Genomic DNA, 15,796 nt, shown 5'->3' with positions numbered 1-15,796 from the left:
CTTCACAATTGAATCCTGGCATTGTCATCTTGGAATATGCCCGTGCCGTCAGGGAAGAAAAAATCCATTGATGGAATAACCTGGTCATTCAGTATGTTCAGGTAGTCAGCTGGCCTCATTCTTGGAGCACATACTGTTGCTGAACCTAGACCTGACCAACTGCAGCAACCCCAGATCATAGCACTGCCCCCACAGGCTTGTACAGTAGGCACTAGGCATGATGGGGGCATCACTTCATCTGCCTCTCTTCTTACCCTGATGTGCCCATCACTCAGGAACAGGGTAAATCTGGACTCATCAGACCACATGACCTTCTTACATTGCTCAAGAGTCCAATCTTTATGCTCCCTAGCAAATTGAAGCCTTTTTTTCTGGTTTGCCTCACTGATTAGTGGTTTTCTTATGGCTACACAGCTGTTCAGTCCCAATTTCTTAAGTTCCCTTCGCATTGTGCATGTGGAAATGCTCTTACTTTCACTATTAAACATAGCCCTGAGTTCTACTGTTGTTTTTCTTCGATTTGATTTCAAACGTTTAAGTGATTGCCGATCACGCTCATTCAGGATTTTTTTTCCTGCCACATTTCTTCCTCGAATACGATAGGTCCCCGCTATTCTTCCAGTTTTTAATAATGCGTTGGACAGTTCTTAACCCAATTTTAGTAGTTTCTGCAATCTCCTTAGATGTTTTCTCTGCTTGATGCTTGCCAATGATTTCACCCTTCTCAAACAAACTAACATCTTTTCCACGACCACGAGATGTGCCTTTCGACATGGTTGTTTAAGAAATGAGAAGCAACTCGTTGCACCAGTTGGGGTTAAATAACTTGTTGCCAGCTGAAAGATAATGGCCCATGCAGTAATTATCCAATAGGAGGCTTATAACGATTTGCTTAGTTAAATCCAGGTGGCGACTTTTTTTTTGGACAGGCAGTGTATCTCGAAGTGGAACAAAGGCTTACTGCATGGCTGTAATACACCTCCGGTATTGTGCATTGTCTCCGTGTATTGACTAAACCCAGGGACAAGGAGGACTTGTTATCTTCACGTATAAGCAAACACTTTAGAACACGTTGATCAGCTGTAACATTTATCAAATACAGATCAATCCTAGTAAGCAGTATAGAGGACAATGGGCTTTATTTACCGAGCGGTCTACTTTATATCACCAGGAAAAATATCTTGTGACAAGCACAGAGAAAGTAATAATTGTTTGGTGACTGTTTAAAGGCTGTCTAATGAGGTGCAGCACCTAAGGGGTTAACTGCCGCTGATCTGCCAGTACCCGCCTCCTGTATAAAGGGGTAATTATCATTGGTGGTGCAGTATGCCCCCCCTCAACCCCCCATCCCATTAAAATCATTGGTGGCACAGTGCGCCGGTCCCTCTCAACCCCCCAGTATTAAAATCAAAGGTGGCAGTGGGCACAGGGTCCTCTCCCCTCCCCCTCATTGGTAGTGCAGTGGCAGCTTCTGATCGGAGCCCCAGCTGTGTAAGCCTGGGGCTCTGGTCGGTTACCATGGCAGCCAGGACGCTACAGAAGCCCTGGTTGCCATGGTAACATCCCTGATGCTGTGTGCACAAAGCACAGAGCAGCAGGGACAGTGTGAAGTCCTATTCACCCTGATAGAGATCTATCAGGCTGAATAGGACAAGGGATGAAAGATCCCAGGTTCTAGCCCCTAAGGGGGGAAATAGTTATTAAATAAAAAGTGTAAAAAAAAAAAAAGTAAAAAAAACCCCCACCAAAATATGAAGTATAAATCACCCCCTTTTCCCAATTTCACATATAAAATATATAAATAATAAACATATTACATATCGCCACGTCAGAAAAGTCCAAACTATTAAAATATTTTAAAAAATCTAGGTGGTGAACACCGGAACAGAAAAAATAAATAAAAACTGTGCGATTCGCCATTTTTTTAAATGCGGAATGCACGTGGCTTTTTTGGTTTATTTTTTTCGCGTGGTATCGAATGGTATCGAGTATCGCAATACTTTTTCATGGTATCGAAACCGAATCAAAAATTTGGTATTGCAACAACTCTAGACAGAACACCGTGTGCTGTCCGCATCTGTACTTCCATTCCATAGCCCCACAAAAAAGCTAGAACATGTTGTATTCTTGTCTATAATTGCGGACAAGGATATGCATTTCTATCAGGATGTTCTGTTCCGCAAAATACAGAAAGCACATGGCCGGTATCCATGTTTTGCAGATCTGCAATTTGCGGTCTGCAAAAAGAGATACAGTCGTGTGAATGAGCCCTTAGGCCTCTTTCACACGAACATATTTTCTTTCCGTTTCCGTTCAATTTTTGCGGTTTCCATTTGCGATCCGTATAAGAAACCATTCATTTCAATGGGTCCGCGAAAAAAAAAACTGAAGGTACTCCATGTGCATTCCATTTCCATATTTCCGCTCTGCTAAAAGACAGAACTTGTCCTATTATTGTCAGCAGTACGGACAAGGATAGTACTGTTCTATTAGGGGCTAGCTGTTCCGTTCCGCAAAAAACGGAATGCACACCGATGTCATATGTTCTTTTTGCGGACCGCTAAATACATACGGTCGTGTGAAAGAGGCCTTAGGGTCCATTCACATGTCCGTAATGTATTGCGGATCCGCAAATTGTGGATCCGCAATACACCCGGCCGGCACCCCCATAGAACTGCCTATTCTTGTACGCAATTGCGGACAAGAATAGAACATGTTCTATTTTTTTCGGGAGCCGCGGACCGGAAGATTGGGGCCGTGCTCCTGAAATGCGGATGCGGACAGCACACTGTGTGCTGTCCGCATCTCTTCCTGCCCCATAGAGAATGAATGGGTCCGGATACGTTCCGCAATGTTGCGGAACGGATCCGGACCCATTCTACGGATATGTGAATGGACCCTTAGTCTGTATTCTGCTGATGGATATGCAAGGTATGGGGCAACGAATTTGAAATCCTTCCCACCCTATTCTTATTACAGCAATTATTTAATATACAGTAGTTACTGTATATATCTTCACATATTTCATATATTAGATACATTGTTTCGTGTCTTTCTTTGATTCAGTTGTAGTCATATCTCAGTCATTAGTCGTTCAAAGGTAAGGGTTAAGGTTTTTACAGTCTACACTAGCACAACATACGTCATGCAGACCAATGAACCATGTCTAAAGGTTTGCAAATACAAACATTTCAAGTCAGCTCACCGAACAAAAAGGTCTTATCCATTTAGAGCTATAAGTAATCTGCCACGTGGCCACTGTGGACCGAGGCCAATGATTTGTATGTCGTCAGAAAAAAAAAACGCTGCAATTTTTGCATGGTTTATCCTGTGCTGTTTTTCAACTGCAGCCACATGTCAGCTGTGATGGAGATATGCAAACTGCTATTTTTGTGCCACTTTTCTTTACTTGGGTGCGACTTTTGGGTCAGTAGCGGTTTCTTATAAAATGCAGTATGCTCTAGGTATGGTGCTTTTTTTTTCCCACTGGAATTTTTTTTTTTTTTAAAGCGCATGCAAAATATAAAGATGTTTGTAAAAAAATATATGAAATGCATGGTGTTTTTTTAAAAGTTAAAAAATTTAGGAAAAAAAACTGTGGGGGGAGATTGATCAAGACCGGTGTTTTCTACGCCCCCTGAGGTTGTGCTTAAAGGGGTTATCCAAGGCTATAAACTGCCCCCCCATAGGCCTGACCCCTCACAAAGAATATACTTACCTCGTTTCCCACGCCGCTCCTGGTCCCCGTACTGCCCCTTCTGCGGGGATGAAAACAGGAGGGTACAAGGACGAGCCTCCCTAGCGTCACCCGCAATGCTAAGGAGGCTTGTCCCCGTCACTGTCTGCCATTGGCTGCTCCCCTCCAACACCAAATGTTTACATCCGCGCATGGAAAGAAGCTGCAGCGGCGGTGCAGGGACCAGGAGCGCATGGGGAACCAGGTAAGTATATTCAAGTTTATAGGCTTGGATAACCCCTTTAATTTATGACGAGGTGCATCCTTTGGCAGTCCGTGTGAAAACTGGACACCCCTCCTCAAACACATTCACACATGCATGCATTATCAGTGGGAAGGGGGGAGCAAGTCATTGCTAGACAGACACCTCTGACAGCAGCTTATCTCCCATGAAAGCAAAGGATTGGGAATGTCAGCATGAAATATGTCCAATCTGCCAATTATTTCTTCCTTCAACACACATAAGGCTATTTTCACACCCGTTTTGAGTGGCTCCGTCATGGACGTATCCGTTCAGATAATACAGCCGCCTGCATCCGTTCAGAACGGATCCGTTTGTATTATCTTTGACATAGCCATGACGGATCCGTCTTGAACACCATTGAAAGTCAATGGAGGACGGATCCGTTTTCTATTGTGCCAGATTGTGTCATTGAAAACGGATCCGTCCCCATTGACTTACATTGTGTGCTAGGACGGATCCGTTTTCTATTGTGCCAGATTATGTCAGGACGGATCCGTTTGGCTCAGTTTCATAAGACGGACAACAAAACGCTGCAAGCAGTGTTTTGGTGTCCGTCTCCAAAGTGTAATAGAGACTGAACTGATGCATTCTGAGCGGATCCTTTTCCATTCAGAATGCATTAGAATGCAAACTGATCCGATTTGGACCGATTGTGAGAGCCCTGAACGGATCTCACAAACTGAAAGCCAAAACGCGAGTGTGAAAGTAGACTTAGATATGCAGAAGATAACGCAATTTGGAGGTAACATTTGAGCTGCTTGGATCTATTCCTTAGGCCTCATGCACACAACTGTGGTGTGTTTTGCGATCCGCAAAACACGGACGGCGTCCGTGCGCGTTCCGCAATTTACCGAACGGCACGGACAGCCTTCAATATAAATGCCTATTCTTGTCCGCATGGTGAGGACAAGAATAGGACATGTTATATTATTTTTTGCGGGGCCACGGAAAGGAACAACGGATGCGGACAGCACACGGAGTGCTGTCCGCATCTTTTGCGGCCCCATTGAAGTGAATGGGTCCGCATCCGAGCCGCCAAAATGGCGGCTCGGATGCGGACCCAAACAACGGCCGCGTGCATGAGGACTTAGGCTGGCTTTTCATGTTGCGGTAGTGTGCCATGTTGTTTAGCACCACTTCTCAAAGCTGCAGTGTTTTACCGCAAATTTTTGGCAGTTTCAGAGGGTAAGGGTTTCTGTGGTGGTTGAGGAATCTTGGCGTGGCGCTGCTGCAGAGGACCTGTGCTATTACAATAAAACAACCCAAGCATCTATTGTAACAATTCCTGTCCGCAAAACGGACAAGGATAGGACACATTCTAATTTTTTTTGCGGAACGGATATACAGACACAGAATGCACACAGTAATTTCCATTTTTTTCAAGCCCTATTGAAATGAATGGTTCTGCCTACGGACCTGTAAAAATATGGGTTGGAAATGGAAAAAAATATGTTCATGTGCATGAGTCCTAATACTAGGGCTACGTGGCGACATGTGTCTGCGCAAAGTTGCACAACATTTGATGTAATGTATTTCAATGACATGATGCCACTGCAATGCGACAGTCGTGAAAAGTCGCATCGCAGTGGCAGCATGTCACATTGTGACACCATTGAAATACATCACATAAAATGTCGCCGTGTAGCTGTACCCTTTTTTCTTGCACGACACATGTCTCCGTGTAGCCCTAGCCTAAACAGTGCGGTACTAATGAGTGTAATTACCGGCGCGCGGTACCCAACTGATGCGCGGCTGGATATGTGCCTTTAACTATATGTAGCGGGGCTAATCTAAACATTTTGATGGCGAAGGAGTTGATTGGATCATTAGTCCGTGTAATTCATTAATTTACGCCAAGAATATGCCTTCTCAGCCACATCAGCGTGTAAGATGGAAAATGTTTCTAGGTTCACCCACCACATACAGGGAATGAATTACATGCAAATATTATATACTGGACAACATGTCTAAGGGCTCATGCACACAAACGTATTTTCTTTCCGTTTCATTCCGTTATTTTGCGGACTGTACGCGGAACAATTCATTTAAATGGGTCTGCAAAAAAAAATATGAAGTTACTCCGTGGCATTCTGTTTCTGTATGTCTGCAAAAAATTGAAGATTATCCGCATTACGGACTGTTCTATTAGGGGCCAGGATACGGAATGCGTATTTTTTGCGGACCACTAAATACATACAGTCGTGTGCACGAGCCCTAATACCCAGGGGAAGGGGTTGCCTATAGCAACCAATAGAAATCCAGCTTTCATTTTCCGAGTGCAGGTTACAGAATGATAGAAGCGATGTGATTGGCTGCCGCCCGCACCAGTCTTGACGACCTGGCAGGGCGCTGATGACCTCACAGCAGCATGCACTGTGACGGAGGCGGCTTGGCATGCCTGTGTGGTTGCGCAGTGTATGTCATCTGACAGGAGGGAGGCAGGCTCACGGCTACTGACACTGCAGTTCTGGAAAACTACACACTCCCAGCCCAGCTATCATGCGCCTCCGCTCGGAAGAACTACATCTCCCGTGATCCAGAGCGGGCGCCTGCGCACTAAGCTCCCAGTTGTCAAAGTGCTCTTGGCGATCGGGTCGCTCGCCAGCTTTATAAGCAAAGCGAAAGAAGGACACCAGGAATTGATCATCGATCTGTTACCAAGTGATCGCAAATAAGGTAATCCTATCCGATCCTCGCACCCCACCTGCAGTCATTATTCATTTACTAATCAAACTGCATTATTTGGAGGGTGATTAGTGAGGAGCATCTGCAGCAGGCTGCATGTGATAAGTACATGGGGGCATGCAGGGGGCTGTGGACCGGGTCAAAGTTGCCAGAGGTTGTGTGAGATCCTGTGGAGGAAAGATGGGTTGACCTTGAGGAGAAAGGCACATTGGTTCTGGTCGATAATTCAGCGGCTGATTAGTAATTGATTAGTTATCCTGGCCACAGGCGTGACGGCGATCATTAACGATCCCAACAGTGGTGATTGTAATGGCCAGGGCGCTAAAATAATGCCAAACGTTCCAATGGTTCATACGGTCGTCTGCCTTGCGGTAAAAAAACCCAATTAATAACGTTTTCATCATCGCCGAGAATAATGTACGCGCTCGGAAACGGGATCTGATCCCATATGAGACATGCAGAAAAAACGCTTTACCAAAGGTTTTCTTTTAATGGCTGCAAAAATCTGCAGTTGACATAATTAGTAGTAACTAGAGATGAGCGAACTTCTGTTTTAAGTTCGGCGTCTAAAGTTCGGGGGCGGGTTAGCGGAGAATCCCGATCTGGAACCGGATATGGATTCCGACTTCCGTTGTGGTCCGTGGTAGCGGAATCAATAATCGGCCATTATTGATTCCGCTACCACGGACCACAACGGAAGTCGGAATCCATATCCGGTTCCAGATCGGGATTCTCCGCTAACCCGCCCCCGAACTTTAGACGCCGAACTTAAAACAGAAGTTCGCTCATCTCTAGTAGTAACTAGTGTTGAGCGAACTTGTGTTTTAAGTTCGGCGTCTAAAGTTCGGGTTATCGAACAATCGCGTTATGGATTCCGCTACTATGGACCATAACGGAATTTAGAATCCATAACGCGATTCTTCGATAACCCGAACCCGAACTTTAGACGCTGAACTTAAAACACAAGTTTGTTCAAAACTACTAGTAACGTAGATGTCTATATGTCTGTTCCCCTTTAAGAGCTCCGAAACGATATATGGCGCGCCACGATTGCGGATGTGTTTAAAAATAACTTAAATGTTGATTTATTTTTTATTTTTTTTTGCCATAAGAATATCTTCCCCCTATTTCTTTTTACTGGCGCAGTTTCCGGTTGCGGACAAATTTGTGCCATGAACTTCTCATGCAGTGGAGCAAAATGACCGCGAGGAATAATGCAAGGATATGGTTATCGTTCACGCGACGAAGGAAAAAAAAAAAAAACTGACCTTCAGGCTGGATTCACACCTAGGGGGAGATTTATTATTTCCTTGCGGCCGAAAAGTAGCGTTAAAAAGCCACAAATGGGCTTGCAACTTAAAAAAAAAAAATATATAGACGCCAGTCTTAATAGAGCCCCATAGCTGGCGGTGGGCCCGCCAAAGTTATGAAGAGGCATCGCCCTCTCCATAACTTTGGCGCATTCAGTGCCAGTTCTAAATGTAAGACAGCTTCCCAGCTGTCTTACGTTTAGACCATTTTATACGTCTAAAACAGGCGTAGAGAATGATGAATGAGACGACCCTTCCTCGCCCATGCCACACCCACAGTTTTAGACCCGGTGTGAGCGGGGCAAAGACGCAAGATAGCGGCGCAACTACCAATTAACCTGCCATCTGCACCTGAACTAGGCCTAATTTAGGCGTATTTCAGTATAGTAAATGCCCCCCATAGTCACTAGTGCCTTTTTTACGCTGTTCTCAACGCTTTTCCAAAATGAAAGGGGCCGTCGCCAGCTGCAGAGACAAACTTATCTTTACGTCCGACAGTCTATTGGTGCAGAGATCTACGGCAGCTCTGAGCGGCCGTAGAGTTCTCTTCAGGAGCACGGACTGCCGGAGGATGCGCCTAACCTTTGAAGAGGCCAGTAAGAGATCTCGAGACCGGTGCACAAGGCGCCCGTCTTGATAAATCTCCCCCCATAGTTTTTAGAGGTGTTTTTTGCATCTGCAGGGCACACAAGCGTTTTTGTTACTTAGGCCTCATGCACGCAACCGTTATTTTGGTCCGCATTTGAGCCGGCTTGGATGCGGACCCATTCACTTCAATGGGGCCGCAAAAGATGTGGACAGCACTCCGTGTGCTGTCCGCATCCGTTGCTGCGTTCCGTGGTCCGCAAAAAAAATATAACCTGTCCTAATAGGCAGTTATATTAATGGCTGTCTGCGCCGTTTCGCAAATTGCGGAATGCACACGGACGCCATCCGTGTTTTGCAGATCCGCAATTTGCGGACCGCAAAACACATGGGTCGTGTGCATGAGGCCTTAGGATCCATTCATTGGGGTACATTTACTAAGGGACTTGCGACTATTTTAGTCGTAAAATAGTCGCAATTCCCCTTTTTTAACGAGCTTTGCGACAGATTAAATGTGGGGTTTTCCGCAGAGCTCAACCTTCCATTGAAAAGGGTGAAATCCGCAGCTTAGGGCTCATGCACACGACCGTTGTTTGGGTCCGCATTCACTTCAATGGGGCCGCAAAAGATGTGGACAACACTCTGCTTGCTGTCCGCATCCGTTGCTCCATTCCATGGCCCTGCCCCCAACTTTTTTTTACGTTTTGCGGACAAGAATAGTCATTTCTATCATGGGTGGCCCGTTCCATTCTCCAAATTGAGGAACGCACGCGGCCGACATCCGTATTTAGTGGATTTGCAATTTGCGGCCTGCGAAACACTGCGCAGTCATGTGCATGAGCCCTAAAGCAGAAAAAACTATTGACATGCTGCAAATTTAGAAATCTGCACGGCGGGTCAATTTCCGCACAGAAAGAAATCTAGAAGTCCACATGAGATTTGTGAAATCTCACACACTTTGCTGGTACTGTAATACGCTGCGTTTTTTTTCTGCACAGGAGTCCTCGCAGAAAAAAACGCACGTATTCCACAACGTGTGCAGGCGGCCTAAGGGTACCCACACAGCGCAGATTTGTATGCAAAAAATCTGCATGAAATCCGTAACAAACCACACATAAATCAGTATTATTTCTCACGGTTTTGGTGCGTTTTTTTTTTTTAATGCATAATGCTGTTTTGATAACACCCCCATTGAAGTCTTTGGGGAGGCCGCAGTACAGAAGGTGCGGATCGCACGAGCAATTGACATCCTGCGGATTTAAAAATCCACACAACAGGTCATTTTCCACTCGGAAATAAAAAGCAAAGTGGACGTGAGATTAGTCAAATCTGCAACTTCTGTCCTGTATTACGCTGCACTTTTTCCACACGAGAATCCGCGCAGAAAAAACGCACGTATTCCGTTGTGTGTGTCGGTAGCCTATAGGGGAATAACGCTGTGCTATAGCACTCGAGGGGGCACGCCGCTTTCAGATATGGTGGAATTGACACAGATTTACAGTGTCGTACACGTGGGTGATGGGGGTTACCAAATCTGATTGGGGTTTTACACATTTTCCACACTATTTTGGCGTGTATTTCCTGTGAAATCCCAGCGTAGTCCTATTCTGTAGTGTCAGGGACACCATTTTCTATGGAGTAGCCACTGTGCATGTGAAAACGATGAAGCGGCGAGCGCCATAGCCAGTCAGACGCCCGTATACTGTCTGTACTTCCGGGGTCTGTATCGCTTGTAGATGCAGTTTCTATTCCTCCCGGTTTATGTATTCTGTCTGTGCTGAGATGACATCGGTGCAAACAAACACATCGTGCTCCGAAACCCTCCCTCCCTTTAATCCCTGGAAAGGTGCGGCGAGTACATGCCGGTGCATAAACACTGCTGGATGTCATGTGTCACTGTCACATATTTCACACGGGGTGATAAAGCATTCTCCAGCCTATCTGCTAGGGGCATTTCAAAGGTTAAATGGATAGCAAAACTCGAAAAATATGTCGGAGTTCATCAGGCAGGACTTTGTCATGGTGCACTTGCGGGGCCTCCGGGTACGGTGTGTACTGTGCCAGCAGTGGGAGTGCTGCAGTGCTGTGCTGCAGCCCCGTGATCACACAGGCTCATCCTCGCCGCTGTATCTCTCTGCGTACCCAGAGGACCGAGCCGAAGCAATAACACCTCGTTCTGCAGATTCACACACATCCGCAGAGGTGGCGCGGGCACGTAGTGCTGGTGCCCATACTGATCCTTGCCAAGGGAACAATTTCACTTCTTCTTTTTTCTTTAACATATTTTATTATATGTAAATAATTGGTGTGTTAAAGGGGTTTTCTGAGACTTACATACTGATGACCTATCCGCTGGAAGGTGGGTGTCCAACACCGTGGACCCCTGCTGATTAGCTGTTTGAGAAGGCAGCGGTGCTCACAGTAGCGCCGCGGCCTACTTACAGCTTTGCCTAGGCCACAGGACGTCACGTTTATCGGTCACATGGCCTAGGCCAGTGATGGTTAACCTCCGGCACTCCAGCTGTGCTGAAACTACGACATTCATTTCTATGGAGTTCTGAGAACAGCCAAACAAGGGAGGCATCTTCGGAGTTGTAGTTTTACTGCAGCTGGAGTGCCGGAGGTTAGCCATCACTGGCCAAGGCGCAGCTAAGCCCCATAGAAGTGAATGAGGCTGAGCTGTGATACCAAGCACAACCGCTATACAATGTATGGCGCTGTGATTGGTGCGCTGCGGCACTTGCAAGAGCAAAACAGCAGATCGGTGGGGGCCCCCAGGTGTTGGACCCCCAACGATCAGATACTGATGACTTACAGTCAGGTCCATAAATATTGGGACAGCAACACAATTTTTACATTTTTGGCTCTATACACCACCACAATGGATTTGAAATAAAACGAACAAGATGTGCTTTACCTGCAGACTGTCAGCTTAAATTTGAGGGAATTTACATCCAAATCAGGTGAACGGTGTAGGAATTACAACACTTTGCATATGTGCCTCCCACTTGTTAAGGGACCAAAAGTAATGGAACAGAATAATAATCATAAATCAAACTTTCACTTTTTAATACTTGGTTGCAAATCCTTTGCAGTCAATTACAGCCTGAAGTCTGGAACGCATAGACATCACCAGACGCTGGGTTTCATCCCTGGTGATGCTCTGCCTACTGCAACTGTCTTCAGTTCCTGCTTGTTCTTGGGGCATTTTCCCTTCAGTTTTGTCTTCAGCAAGTGAAATGCATGCTCAATCGGATTCAGGTCCGGCGATTGACTTGGCCATTGCATAACATTCCACTTCTTTCCCTTAAAAAACTCTTTGGTTGCTTTTGCAGTATGCTTTGGGTCATTGTCTATCTGCACTGTGAAGCGCCATCCAATGAGTTCTGAAGCATTTGGCTGAATATGAGCAGATAATATTGCCCAAAACACTTCAGAATTCATCCTGCTGCTTTTGTCAGCAGTCACATCATCAATAAATACAAGAGAACCAGTTCCATTGGCAGCCATACATGCCCACGCCATGACACTACCTCCACCATGCTTCACCAATGAGGTGGTATGCTTAGGATCATGAGCAGTTCCTTTCCTTCTCCATACTCTTCTCTTCCCATCACTCTGGTACAAGTTGATCTTGGTCTCATCTGTCCATAGGATGTTGTTCCAGAACTGTGAAGGCTTTTTTAGATGTCGTTTGACAAACTCTAATCTGGCCTTCCTGTTTTTGAGGCTCACCAATGGTTTACATCTTGTGGTGAACCCTCAGAATTCACTCTGGTGAAGTCTTCTCTTGATTGTTGACTTTGACACACATACACCTACCTCCTGAAGAGTGTTCTTGATCTGGCCAACTGTTGTGAAGGGTGTTTTCTTCACCAGGGAAAGAATTATTCGGTCATCCACCACAGTTGTTTTCCGGGGTCTTCAGGGTCTTTTGGTGTTGCTGAGCTCACCGGTGCATGCCTTCTTTTTTTAGAATGTTCCAAACATATGCAAACTGTTGTAATTCCTACACCGTTCAATTCAGTATTAAAGTCTCCAAAACCCTTTTAAGGCCTCTTTTACACGTCAGCGAATCACGGACGTGTGCTGTCCATGTTCTCCACAGATTTTCTTGTGTGGTCAGTGGAAAAACCAATGAAACGTGCTTGCTTTTTTTTTTGGTCTTTGATGTGGACCAAACACGCCCATTGAAGTCTGCGGGTCCGTAAAAACAGCTGATACAACATGGATGGCGTCTCTGTTCTGTCAGTGGGTTTCACGGAACATTGGTAGGAGATGATCCTTTTTTTTACAAAAATCTTTATTATGGCTTTTTGTTTTGTTAAATTAGAGCAAAAAATAGGTGAGCATTGATGAAACCGTAAATAAACTGTACGGTACAGAATAAATATAGAAGAAAGGAAAGTTCAGCAGCTCTCACCTGCCCCACCTTCTCTTGTGAGCACGGAGGACCCGTGTCAGGCCCGGGTAACGTATTGCAATGTAGTTCAAGAAATCCAGCTCCACTTCGGTAAAGGAAAAATTCATTTTGCTTGCGGTAAAATCACTTCCAGTTACAGTTACAAAGTCGTTGTCTATGCGTTTCGGGCTACTGAAGACAATTCACGCCCTTACTCATGACATGAGTAAGGGCGTGAGTTGTCTTCAGTAGCCCGAAACGCGTAGACAACAACTTTGTAACTGTAACTGGATGTGATTTTTACCGCAAGCAAAAAATATTTTTCCTTTACCGAAGTGGAGCTGGATTTCTTGAACTACATTTCGGTACAGAATAAATGTAGAATATGGCTCCTAAATCATTTAAAGGGGTTGTCTCATCTGAGACGGTGGCATATCGCTAGGATATGCCACCAACATCAGATAGATGTGGGTCCCACCTCTGGGACGTGCACCAATCTCCAGAATGGGACCACCTAAGTGAGCGGAGAGCAGCTGGCTTGGTTACCTATGGCAGTCCCATGGAAATGAAAGGAACGGTGGGCGCGCTTGCGCAGTGCACTCTACGGTCATTTCTGTTGAACTTCCAAAAACAGCAGAGCACTCTTGCTCAGTTATTTTCACAATCCCCATAAAAGTGGGAGAGGTGGGACCTGAACTTAACTAACACAGGTGGAATATCCTAGTGATATGCCAACAGTGTCTCAGATAAGACAACCCCTTTAACGTGATAAAATAAACATGGTAGACAGACTTTGGACAAACTGGGGGGGTAGGGAAGGGCCTCTCGCAGGGTGGTGGGTGTAGAATAGTTGTTTATCAGCAAAGTTAGATGGACTCTTGGATAGAGAGCAGGGTCCTGCTGTGGCGATCTGTGAAAGAGTACTCTGTCCAAGGGCTCCAGACCTCCAAGAACCAGTTATAATGGTCTGCTATAAGGGAAGTTAATTTGTTGTTAAACGTAGACTAGACTTCTATATGATTAACTTCTAAAACGTTTACACTCTCTGCAGAGATTGGAGAAGCCGATTATCGGGACGAAAGCATTCCTTCCTGACAACTGGCTGCTCGTTTAGTGGGGGTGAAGCGTTCGTCCTCACAGCTGCACTGTTTCTGGCCAGAAGATCGCAATTTAGACGGCATGATCTGCTCTCCAGAAGCAATAATTTAGGTGCCTGCAGGAACGACTGTTTCACCTGATGAATCAGCGTTTTAGGCACGAACGTGTGCGCCCCGTGGCCATGCTGCGGCCCGCAATGCACGAACACCCACCGTGGGGCAGCCGTAGCGGATCGCGGACCCATTCAATTTAATGGGTCTGCAAAAAGATAGAACATGTCCTATCTTTTTGCGAAACGGAAGTGCAGGACGAAACCCCACGGAAGCACTCCATAGTGCTTCCGTAGGGTTGCAATCCTTGCTTCCGTTCCGCATCTCCGGATTTGCGGACCCATTGAAGTGAATGAGTCCGCATCCGTGATGAGGAATGCACACAGAACTGTGCCCTTGTATTGCGGATCCGCAAATGCAGTCCGCAATATGGCCACGGAGGGCACACGTTCGTGTGCAATAGGCCTTACTTGTTCATCGGGTGATCGGCTGCACCTTTAGATGGGCAGATTTTAAGGAATAAGCATTTGTAGGAACTTTTGTCCCTAAAAATCTGCCTGAAAATTAGGTGATGTAAACCCAATAGGACACCGCAATTGTCTATCAGTCTTCGTGGGTTTGGAGGGACTCTTGGGATTTGCTTTTTAAGTAAAGCCTCTTAGAAGTCCTTCTTGATATTATAACCTGCTACCGAGTTGATGGAACAGTAGACTCTAATGCAAAGTTTTTTTTCCCTGGGGCAGGCCCACAATATATGTAGCGTGTCACCTAATGATTGGAAACCCCTGAAGCAGTTAGGGGGTAGCCCGCCACCATGTGGGCTGTCCTGGATAGAAATAGATATTGGTGAAATACTACTGTATTGTATCTCTTGCATAGCTACCTAGAGAATTGAGTACTTATGTAAGTAGACTGCATTATAGGAGGCCGTTAGGCGAACCTCTAGGTCAGGAATCGGCAACTTTCGGCATTCCAGCTGCTATGAGACTCCAACTCCTGTCATGCACACGTACTTGGCTGTTCTTGTGTCCTCTCCCCCCCAGAAGTGACAGGAGGATTCTCTGAGTTTCAGAACAGCTAGAGTGCCGGAGGTTGCTTATCCCTGCCCTAGGTACTCCAGGCTCCAGATGACTATTGATGAGTGAACTTTGAACGAAGTTGTGAAACCTCTGATGGCGGAAGCAAAAGATTGAAGGCTTTTGATTTCGCACTATTGATAGTCCAGAGATTGCCCCAAACCTGGACAATTGAAGAGCAAGTTTGGGAGGGAGGTATGAGGAGATGATAACTGTATAAGAATGTCATCCGCAAACGTACACATTTTATGGTCTATGGGCTCAAGTTCCACGACTTTAATGTTAGGATTGTTACTAATACGGATCGCTAGGGGTTCTAGTGCTATTATAAACAGTAAAGGGGACAGAGGGCATCACTGCCGCGAGCCCTGCTTTATAGGAAATAGCTCAGAATAAAGACCTTATAACGGATGAAAGCTTTAGCATAAAGCACTTAAAGCTATGCAATAAACGCTAAGGGGAAACCCCAGGAACTTAACACAGAAAACAAGTAGGATCGCGACAAAGTGTCAAAGGCTTTATAAATGTCCAGGGATAACAGCGTGGTCGACATGTCCCTAACATTGCAGACATGGATAAGATGGGTCACGCATCTAATATTATCTGGAGC

The 15,796-nt window shown here is 45.7% G+C and overlaps 1 protein-coding gene across 1 annotated transcript in view; it reads left to right on the top strand.

Moving 5' to 3' along the window:
* Positions 1 to 6,549: 6,549 nt before the first annotated feature.
* Positions 6,550 to 15,796, top strand: part of CPEB3 (cytoplasmic polyadenylation element binding protein 3) — a 116,563-nt gene continuing 107,316 nt past the window's right edge. The window contains exon 1 of the mRNA XM_044297334.1: positions 6,550 to 6,656. The gene's annotated coding sequence lies outside the window, so the exon portion shown is untranslated. The remainder of the gene's footprint in view (positions 6,657 to 15,796) is intronic.

This window comes from Bufo gargarizans, chromosome 6 (assembly GCF_014858855.1).
Source record: "Bufo gargarizans isolate SCDJY-AF-19 chromosome 6, ASM1485885v1, whole genome shotgun sequence".
In the NCBI taxonomy this organism is placed as follows: Eukaryota; Metazoa; Chordata; class Amphibia; order Anura; family Bufonidae; genus Bufo; species Bufo gargarizans.
Note: the sequence above shows the minus strand (reverse complement) of the source record. Positions and strands in the feature narration are given on the sequence as shown.